This window comes from Mus pahari, chromosome 11, assembly GCF_900095145.1.
Source record: "Mus pahari chromosome 11, PAHARI_EIJ_v1.1, whole genome shotgun sequence".
NCBI lineage: Eukaryota > Metazoa > Chordata > Mammalia > Rodentia > Muridae > Mus > Mus pahari.
Window position 1 is genome coordinate 2,753,900 of NC_034600.1, and position 10,824 is coordinate 2,764,723.

General features: G+C 45.0%; 1 long non-coding RNA gene across 1 annotated transcript in view; it reads left to right on the top strand.

The window, feature by feature from the left end:
• LOC110329070 overlaps window positions 1-10,824 on the top strand; it is a 27,300-nt gene that overhangs the window by 5,820 nt on the left and 10,656 nt on the right. The window contains exon 4 of the long non-coding RNA XR_002380906.1: window positions 122-298. This is a non-coding gene — a long non-coding RNA (uncharacterized LOC110329070). The remainder of the gene's footprint in view (window positions 1-121; window positions 299-10,824) is intronic.

Genomic DNA, 10,824 nt, shown 5'->3' on the forward strand with positions numbered 1-10,824 from the left:
AGATATATAGATATATAGATATATAGATATATAGATATATAGATATATAGATATATAGATATATAGATATATAGATATATAGATATATAGATATAGATAGATGATATAGATATCCCCACAGGTAAGTATAGCTCTCCACCCCCTCAACAAAGAAGCTTCTTTTTACCACAGATGGAGACCATTACAGAAACCCACACAGTACAGAGAACATATGACAGTGTATTGTCAAACCATAATGGGTACATCTCAGTGACAGACTATGAATCTAGTCACACTTCTGCTGGTATCTTGAGTGCAGGTAGGTGCACATGGCACAGTCTATTGCTGTGGGACTTCTTAGTAGTTTAATGAAGAAACAGTCCAGTAAGGAAGGGACTCAGGCCTGGGTGCAGAAGGGGTCGTGAGGGGGGGCGGTGTTCCAGGGCAGGACAGCTAAGCAGCTCCAACCTCAGCCCCAAGTGGGGGTTACTATTCCTTTGGCTTTGTCAATGTCAAGAGTATTGCAGCGGCAGAGGGAGAAGATAGCAAGAGCTCTGATTCATGGATGCAACTGAGTATTCTCACGGGGGGGACAAGACCCAGAAAATGTCGTGCGAATAGTTGTATTGCTTAGGTCCCTCAAGAAGAGGGATTGCACACCAGGCCACAAGGACGACAGACAGAGACACCTGTGGGGCCAGGAGGAAGGAAGGAGCAGGAATGAGGGCACCCTCGTTGCATTTGTGTCAGATAGGCAGGAGACGAAAGGCCATGTTGTGGTTGGTTTGGGGACTCCGGGCTCCATGGGGTCATCTCTAGTAGATGACAGGACAGATGCTAGCTTAGTATTGGAGCTAAAGATGGTGGCTTCCTCCCAGGGGAGCCCTTTACTCTCCAGGAGTTGAGCAGTCCTGTGAGGGGCAGACTCTGCAGTTAGAGACAAGAGGCAGAAAGCAAGAATGTTTACTCCTCCCTATTAGCTCTCCCCAGGGACAATGGTCATCCCCTCAGTGGCTCTGTCACAGGGCTGTCCCTAATCATGAGTACCAAGGATGGTGTAGGTGTAGTCTGACCCCTTCCTCTGTGGGATACTAGGAGGCACAGGCTGACTATTGTCCCATCTTCCTTCCTTCCTTCCTTCCTTCCTTCCTTCCTTCCTTCCTTCCTTCCTTCCTTCCTTCCTCCCTTCCTTTCCTCCCACCAGATATCCCCTTCCCTCATCCCCCCTCCTCTCTTCATTCCTTCCTTTATCTCTCCCCTACCTCCTCTTCTTTCTTTCTTTCTTTCTTTCTTTCTTTCTTTCTTTCTTTCTTTCTTTCTTTCTTTCTTTCTTTCTTTCTTTCTTTCTTCCTTTCTTTCCAGTTTGAGTGTTTGCTTGCAAGTCTGTATACTACCTGCATGCAGTGCCTGTGGAGGCCCCAAGAGAGAATCAGATACCCATTGAGCTCTAGTTCTTTTCTTTTTCTTTTCTTTTCTTTTCTTTTCTTTTCTTTTCTTTTCTTTCTTTCTGTCTTTCTTTCTCTCTTTTTTTTGTCTTTTTTTTTTTTTTTTTGAGACAGGGTTTCTCTGTGTAGCCCTGGCTGTCCTGGAACTCACTCTGTAGTCCAGGCTGGCCTCAAACTCAGAAATCCACCTGCCTCTGCCTCCCAAGTTCTGGGATTAAAAGCGTGCACCACCACTGCCCTGCGAGCTCCAGTTCTTTAGAAGAGCAATCAGTGCTCTTAATCACAGAACTGTCTCTCCATCCTCAGCCGATCAATATGTAATGTTGCTTGTTTCCAGATTATTACTTTTTCTCAAAATAAATTCCTCATCAGTTTTCGGGGCTAGATACATGGGTAGTACTCATGAATCAAAGGTTATTTGTTTCTGTCCCTTCTGTCCTAAGCCATTCACTTCTAGTCACTAAGAACCCACACACATTGCAGGAAAGAAAGCAGAGAGACAGAGGACAAAGCAGTAAGGATCCATCTGTGACTGATTTACATACACTTAGAGATAAACCAATCAGAATCCACTATGAGGAGAAGTCAGGAAAGGGTGAGCTGTAGCCTTGTGGGAATGTGAAGGGTCCCATGCCGTGTGAAGGCAGAGTAATTTTGAGATGAGTCATGTTAACAGGAAACAAATGCATGCAAGATCCCACCAATGGAGGTGGCTGTAGCAGGGCCTGGTGGAACAGAACTCAGGGTGTGAGTGGGCAGGCTGGGAAACTATGCTAATGTTTAGCTTCATCTGTCTGCATTCCCTTGTTGCTAATTGTAGTCTTCTTGCTACCTCATCACAGTGAACTTAGCCTGCGTGGGTTGGTGGATGAATTGCTGGCCTCAGTTGTGTAGATTTGAGGTTCATTCCTGCCTCTATCTCCCTACCTTATCAAGGACATAGTTCTCTAGAGACCTACTCAGTTCTCTTCTGACATTAGACCCTTCTTAGGGAGAGGAAATACCAAAATGAGGATACTGAGCTCTTAGGTCTTTACTACAAACCCTAGTGATATAACTCAAAGAGGCCAATTGATAATTGCTTGGTAAAGTTGGACGCTGTGAACAATTTATGTCTCACCATAAAATACAGCAATTAACACCAAAAGGTGTTAATTGTGCTTCAGACAGGGTTTAATGGTGTTTTTGATTAAAAGGAGACGTGATGGTAGCTTTGCTTGTGAGCTCTAGCGTTGACCCTGAGAAGTGACCACAGAATCTCCCTGCCCTTCCAGAGAAACCCCAGGGGACATTTAGACTTGCTCCTTCCAGAATCCAAGTCTGTTGCATCTAAGGAGGAAGTTGGGTAGGCACTGTCCTTAGCTCCTTGAGCATTGCTATGGTTACTGAGACCCATTGACTACAGAGGTACTAGGGCAGTGTGCTGTGCATCAGCAGTTCTGCTGTGCCCCTTCCCAGTCAACATGCTGCAGTTGCACCTGCGCAGCTCTGACTGAGGGCTCATCCTGGGGGTGGGGACTACAGCCTGTCTGTCAGAGGATTTGCCTGCTGGTGAAGCAGTCTCTCCTCGATTCATAAGAGGCAAAAGTCACAGTGGATATTTCATGAGCGGACTAAAGACTCATTCTCATGTAATCATGTACATGGCTGACCCTTCCGTCCAGGCTAGGCCATTATGCACAAGGTTGTTATGAATATTCATAAGTTTTCCAGTGAATGTGTTTTTAATTTCCTTGAGCTTATACATAGAGATTTGTTCTATTGCTGTGTCATGTGATAAATCTGTTGCACTTTTTGAAGGTCTGCCAATTGCTTTCCACAGGGGCTACAGCATTTTGCATTCTTAATACTTGGCACTTAAAGACTTTATAATGAACTTGTTATTGTAGCTCTGCTCGTGGGTGTGAAGTGCTGGCTCACTGTGGTTCCCTGATGGTTACTAACATTTGCCAGCTCTTTATCTTGTTGTTGACCATTTGTAGATCTTTGGAAAAACAATTTAGAATTTTTTGTGTGTGTGGCTTCCCCCCCCCCCCCGCATTTGACCTATTTGCTCTTATATTGTTATTTCAAAAGTTTTTATACATTTCTGGATAGTAGGTCGGCTCTTCATCTTTGGGAGCCATTACATTATATTTTGGCTTGGGATGTTTGTAGGGCACAGTAAATGCATTAAGTTAGAAGTATCATTAAACTAAAAGCACACTTCATGCATCTAGTCACATGAACATCATGCTTAGGCTAGGCCAAATCATATGTATTCTGAGCACTTAGTTTAGCCCACAGATAGAGCTAGTCATGTAACATGAAGCCTGCACTTTGCACGGCATGATGACATGCTGCGTGGCTAGTGTCATTTACTCAGTGCCATAACGAAACGCAAACCAGTGCAAGTGTTCAGGGATAGTTTTGCACCACTATAAAGATGATGACATTTGCTGGATCACTGTGACAGAGACATCACTTCTACCTTAGACTGAGAAATGAACAGATCACAGGGTTGGTGTTACTGTGCCTGAGGAGTTGAGGGTTTTCATGACTCTGAGGCTAGAACTGCCCAAGCACACAGTTACAAGGCATTTGATGGTTTGCCCTTGCAAGAGCTTTGCTGTGGTCGTAAAGGATAAAAGGGAGAAAATAGAGAAAGGGGGAATCGGATGAGGCTCCAAAGAGGCTTTTGGAGTGAAAAGCTTCATGGATTTTGTGACCCTAGAACCACAAGTCTCAGAGAACCGAAGAGCCCAAAGGAATGTGCCCTTGCTTGTGACCTGAGGGCATCCAGAAAGAATGTCTTCTGATTCATCAGAGTGTGTGGTCCATGGGGAGGAGTTATTTGCACATGGGGGCAGAAGGCAATCCTAGGAGCAGGGGCTTGCCTGTTAATCATTGTATGTAGGAAGCATGCACAGCCACTGTCTCCCATTATGCCCACTGTTCAGTCAGCACTCCCTTGGCTAGCAGGATGCCATGGATGAGGGAGGCAAAGAAAAGTCACTGCAGTGATGATGTGTATCTTTATCTGAAGATAGGAAAGGAGGGTAGACTCCAGGAGACCTGAGGTATGTGTCTGAGGTATTTTGTTTTTTGTTGTTTTTCATTTTTTTTTTACTTTTGATTTTTAAGTGGCAGTTAATTGCCCATAAGTGGCAGAAGGCTGTATCCTAGCAATATCTGACATTTTAAAGAACATATCCTCCATGCCTTTTGTGTATTTAATCTATTACATTACTACTTTCGCAGAGTAAGTTAGAGCTGGCATAACAGCTTCCAGGGGCACACCCTCTCACTCACTATGGATTTGTTTACACAGATGCGGGCCTTGCAATTTCAAACATTCCTTTATCATAGACTTCCCAGTAGTTAGCCACCTCACATTGTCTGTCTTACTAGCAAAGAAATCGATGTTCATCCATATCCCTTCATTCATTTCTTAACAACTACCAATGTTTACCTCCAAACTAGCAGGCAACAGAGCTCTGCTTGGGATGATAATTGTTTTTCTTCCACTCTGGGTATATGCACAGTTACGTATTTGCACAGTTACGTATTTGCACAGTTACGATGGCTATGGATAGCTCTTGGTGTGTTTTATCCTTTCACTTTTGAAAGCTAGTTGTTTGAAAGACAGGGTTAGGGTTAGGGTTAGTAGACTGTGCACCATCAACTGTTATGTGCTGAGACTTCTTTCTGTGCAGAACTAGAGCTTAAACTCATAACCTTGTGCATGCCAGCCTAGTCCTCCATCTGAGCACTCCAGCCCAGTGCTCCACCTGAACACTCTAGCCCAGTGTTCCACCTGAGCACTTCAGGTCAGTGCTCCATTTGAACACTCCAGCCCAGTGCTCCAACTGAACACTCCAGGCCAGTGCTCCATCTGAACACTTCAGCCCAGTGCTCCACCTGAACACTTCAGGTCAGTGCTCCACCTGAACACTCCAGCCTAGTATTCTATCTGAACATTCCAGCACAGTGCTTTATCTGAACTCCCCATCTAGCTCCAGAGACTCCTTCTTGAGTCCCTGATATTCCTGACCTTGGTCCTTTGGACTGGGCCTTGTGGCATTTTCTATTCCCTTTCAGTTACTGCAGGATGAATCCTAAGCAGTGATGCTTAAATGAGACCTAAACAAGACCAGCTCACATTCTACCCGCAGTCTGAAAGATACAGGTGCTTACACAGCATGGCTGTCACGCATTTCTGAGGGCTTGACCTCTTGAGACTGGATGCTAAGAAGAGACTCCATGTCCTGATCTAAGGCGCATACATTTCTGATATCTTAACAGTGAGTCCAGTCAGCAGTAAGGACACAAGACTGGAGGGAGATTCAAACCAGGTGTAAGTGGAAAGAGGAGTGGGGTTCAGGGTGGTGGGAAGTGGGAAGATGGTGTCGGGGCGGATCAGGCAGCTGGGATTTGGCTGGGAGGAAAATGGAGTTAGATAGAAGCAAACTCACCTCTGGGCTGAGTCAGGCTTTTGCATGTCCCAGGAAGCACGACAAGGAAGGGATGGGGTGGGAATTCCTGAGACTGCAGACCCAGAGGAGAGCAAGTGGCCATTTAAGCTTGTGGAAGCAGCTGAGAAGGTTCAGGAAAGCTGAACTGAGAGGGATGTGTGACTGAGCCCATGAGGAGAGAGCTTTAGAGAAGAAGCCACATGGAATCAGAACAAGACTTCTGATTTTCTAGATCCAGGTTCCAATACTGGCATGCTCTCAGGTGCGTTGAGATGGAGATGTGCTTGTGCCAACCAGAAAACAACCATGGGCGTCATTTTCCAGGCATCTTTTGCGTTATTTCTTTATTTTGGAGACAGCATCTGAGTCTGGCTGGCCCGTGAGTCCCAGGGATCTGGCCATTTCCACCTCCCCAGTGCTGGGATTACAAGCATATGCATCACATTCACCTTCTGTACTATATGGGTTCTGTTACTCAGGACCTGGTGCTTCCCTGGCAAGCACTTCGCTGACTGAGCTACATCCTCAGGCCTTAGATCCTGACTTCCTGCAGCTGCAAGAATGGAACTTCATTGAGACTCTGAGTGTGCGGAAACACTGATTCAAGAGAGATAGATATCTGAGTTGGTGACTTCTTGTCACTGTGTAGCAAGGGAACTAAATCAGAAGAACACAGATGAATGATGTCATTGTTTAGGAGTCCCTGCCATTGGCCGGGGCCCTGGAACAGAAAGACTTACAATGAGATGGTACATGTGTCAGGAATGTCTTCATGTGATGTCCCCTCAACAGTGACGGTGACATTGAAAGTGTCGTGAGTGTTGAGCATTTGCTTCCAGCTCCTCCATGCTGTTTTGTTCTGCTTTGTGCGTTTTGAAACAGCATATCTCTACGTTTTTTTCAGTAGCTGGGGCACATCCAAACTTCCCTCTTTACCCTGACAAAGTGTCACCACTGAGAGGAAACAGGTAGAGTATTTGCTCAGTTTCTCTGTCCTCCATCATTTTGAAGTGACTGTGAGTGTTCTCAATTGTGTGGTGCATTTCCATGCTTCTATCCTTGTCACTCTTGCTTCCATGACTGCGAGAAGCCTAAGATCTCATCCCCTGAGTATATGTCCCACATGGAATCATGTGTGTGCCCCAAGTCCACACAATGACACCCTAAGCTCCAGTATGGCTGGATGGCTCCTTGGTTGTGCTGGATGGCACTATGCAGACCAGGCTGGCCCTGATGCGACTTCCAGAAATAAATGACAATTATAAAGATCTTAACCTCTATATGACCACTCATCTCTAGCAACATCATAAACTTCATAAACTTTGTCCTCTTCTCTCCATTTAAGCTCATCCAGAGCTGATTAGGGTATTGTATACACAACACTCATTTCAAGAGAAAAATGAAAGAAATAACAAAATAATTCTTCCAGTGGACCAGAGAGAAAAGGATATATACTATATACCAAGCTGTAGGTGGCTGACAGCAGAATGGATGATTCTGTAGACCCAGAGGCCCAAGAACCAGGTATCTCCAGGGCTGGTTCCAGGCAAGGGCTCTCTCCCCAGCCTGTAGATGCAACCTCTGTTTGTGTTGTCACATGACCTTTCCTCTGCTTGCAGGAGAGAGACTGGACCATTGTTCTCTATGAGAACAGTGGTCCTGTCTCATTAGGCTCTCATCCTTCGCTGAACTCATTTCAAACCCTATCTCCAAAGGTATCCAAAGGTAACACTGGATATCACAGAGCTGTCCTCCCTGGAGGAAGCTTCTACCAATACAAATGAGGCCACACCATTCTAGTTTTTTTTTTTTTTTTTTTTTTGGGTTTTCAGCATCAGTGAGAATTGGCAGCTGCTGGTGCCCCTTGGCACAGAATCACATGGAGAAATGAACCAGAGGCAGTAATCCTCCTGGGTTTTGTAGAGACATATGTGGCATGCCTTTCTTGGCCCCGAAAAGAGGGCGGTGGGTTCCAGATGTACAGTCAGAATCAGTGGGTCCTCTGGACACCAGACTGACTGTCTCAGGAGCACAGTAGGGTCTGGCTTTCTCTACTCTCCTAGCCCCAGGGCAGGGAATTGTTGCTGGCTTATCCCTCACTTCAGATTAGCATTCATTATTTGCATATCCACAACTGATCCTTTGTGGGTCTTAGTCCCCAGATAAGAGGAGTCTGCTTGGTCCAGCTGTCAAAAGCACAATATCAGAGGAAGAAATCTCCATCACTGTGAGTCTGGCTCAGTGCTGTCAGCAGGTGGGTATCCTAAGATGCTTCACTCAAGCACATAGACCCTGGGGGAATTTGATTGCTTTCAGATCCAGTCAAGAGGCAAGTGCACATGGGCAAGGCTATTTGTGGGGGACACTGCCGGGAGTATCTCAATCTATATATGTCCACCTCCAGTAGCCAGGTAGCCCTGGACTCTACATAACTGACCTCTTCCCGCTCTGCCTGTGACCTAGAGTCTGGGTTTGGGCATAAGGATTTCAGCTGTCATGGACAAAATGATTTCTGAAAACCCTTTGAATCTTTTCATATTTTGTTTCTAATTCATAGCAACACTTTCCCACCAGCTGCCTGGTGAGTGAAGCTCTGATTTCAAAGCCTCTTCATATCATTAAGTGTTTACTCAGATGTAAAGAGCACTTGACACTCTTCCAGAGAACCCAGGTTTGATTCTTAACACCCAGATGACTGTCCATAACTCTCTCAACTCTTGTTCCAGGGGTTTTGCACCCTTTTCTGGTCTATGCAAGCCTTGGACACACATGGTGCCCAGAGATTCATGCTAGCAAAATACCTACCATAAAATAATTTAAAAAAAAAAAAAAAACCTCAATGATAGTAAAACAGAAAGGCTAGCATCTTAGAATGTTTGAGAAGCCCCATGGGTTGAATTCATTTGTTTTATAGACAATAAAACAGGTAGAGAGTTGAGGCTAATGTAACACCCCTGCTGTAGCACAGATCCTAGGGCAGCGCTCTGACTGACATAGTAGGGGATAGTAGGGGACCTTGTATGGAGGAAGTGTGCTCAGGGCCTTATACTGCTTTATCACTCCCTCTCAGTGCCAGAGCATTAGGCAGCCTGCACTGCCAATGATGTCATGGAGCCACACTACTGGACTCCTTCCCTGCCTCAGGAACATCATGCATTGCTTTAGCCGGAAGACCACGCACTCAAGTGGCAACATACTCATTTAGGACAGAAGCACAGAGGAAGTTGGCCTGTACAGTAGCTTCTGCCTCTTTCTCTTGGACTGATGGAGCAGTATGTCCTTGTTGGAAGCTGAACAAAACAGCCCAGAAGACCCTGTGCAGTCCACGTATGAAATAGCCTATCTGAAGGTTGTTATCACAGTGGTAATAAAAGGGCAGGTGTGCAGTGATAGTGTGGAGGCTCAACAGGATACTCATTAAGGGGCATACTCTATAAGGCTGGGGTGCTTCCTACATACTGTGGTGTTCATGCACACTCTGGCCACTACTTCAGAACTCAGTGGTTGGATAAACAAGGCAACACTGGATGCATACAGGTAACAGATCAGGATGTGAGGTGACCTACAAACTCACTTGTGAACACACCTGAGATGTGTGTAGCACTAGCCTGTTGCAGCTGCTTGGTGTGGGTGTCTTGAGCAGCCATGCAGATAACATCTCTGGTGACCCACAGAATGATGGGATGAGTTCCCATGGTTACCTCTGGCCACACGGAGACAACTGGCATGTGATAAGGACAAGATAAGCTATGGTCTCACCTGCAGAAGCCTGGGAGCCAAGCTAGATAGATAGGTATTGTGTAGGTAAGTCCTGTACTGCCCCCCACCGAGACCTGTGCATGCAATGTGTCCTTAATCTCAGGGGCATTCTATTTGATAATGAAATATGTGGTCACCCAAGGGTTAGCCCAGACACAAGTGCAAAACTCTCCAATCTGGATACTGGCAAGAAGGACTAGCCAACGAGTTATGTAAGAAGCCCTTGAGAGCTTTCAGTTGAAGATAACTAAAATCAGTTGAAATGAAATGAATTGGCTTTAAATATACCGATATCACTTAATTATCAGTTTTTGTGTAGTTGAATGCACATGCAGGAACAAAGCAGGATTCTGAATTAATAGGCTGCGTTTTCAATCCCTTAGAACTCATCCTCCGTATCTATGTGACCAGGCAAACCCAAGTTTGGGTGTAGGGCCAATGTTTGCTGTGCAATCTCTTGCTGGTCCGCTGGCTCAGCTTACCTGAGTGATGTTCTGACTTGGATGGATGATACTATCTTCCTCCCTAGCAGTCCACAGTGTGAAAGCCATAAAAGAAAATCAGTAATCCAAGATGGCAATGCTATCCAGAGAAACTGAACCAGTGGATTGGATGCTTGGATTTATGTGTAGAAAGATAAATATGCAGATATAGGCAAATGGAGAGATGTGGATAGATGTCTATAGGCATATGTTAGACACGCATAGGCAGAGATAGATGGATGGATAGATAGACAGAAAGTTAGAGAGATAGATATTGATAGGTACATATTGATAAGAGATATATATTTGGATAGATAATAGCTAGGCTAGTTAGATATTGATATGTAGATATAGATGATAGAAAATAGGTGAATAGATGATAGATAAGTTAATCAATAAATAGATTATACCTAGCTATTTAGATGGAGAGATAACAAGTACATATATAGACAAAGATAGAGGCTGACAGATTATTAATAGATAAGCAGAAGAGAATTTATTAGGAGGATTGGATGGAAAGATTTTGGAGGCTCACAGTCCCATAATCTGCAAGCTGAAGGACCAGGGCAGCTTGTAGCATTATTCAACTCAAAGTGGATTCTCCAAGGGCTTGTGTACTGGCTAGCTTTGTGTCAACTTGACACAGCTGGAGTTGTCACAGAGAAAGGAGCTTCAGTTGGGAAAATGCCTCCATGAGATCCAGCT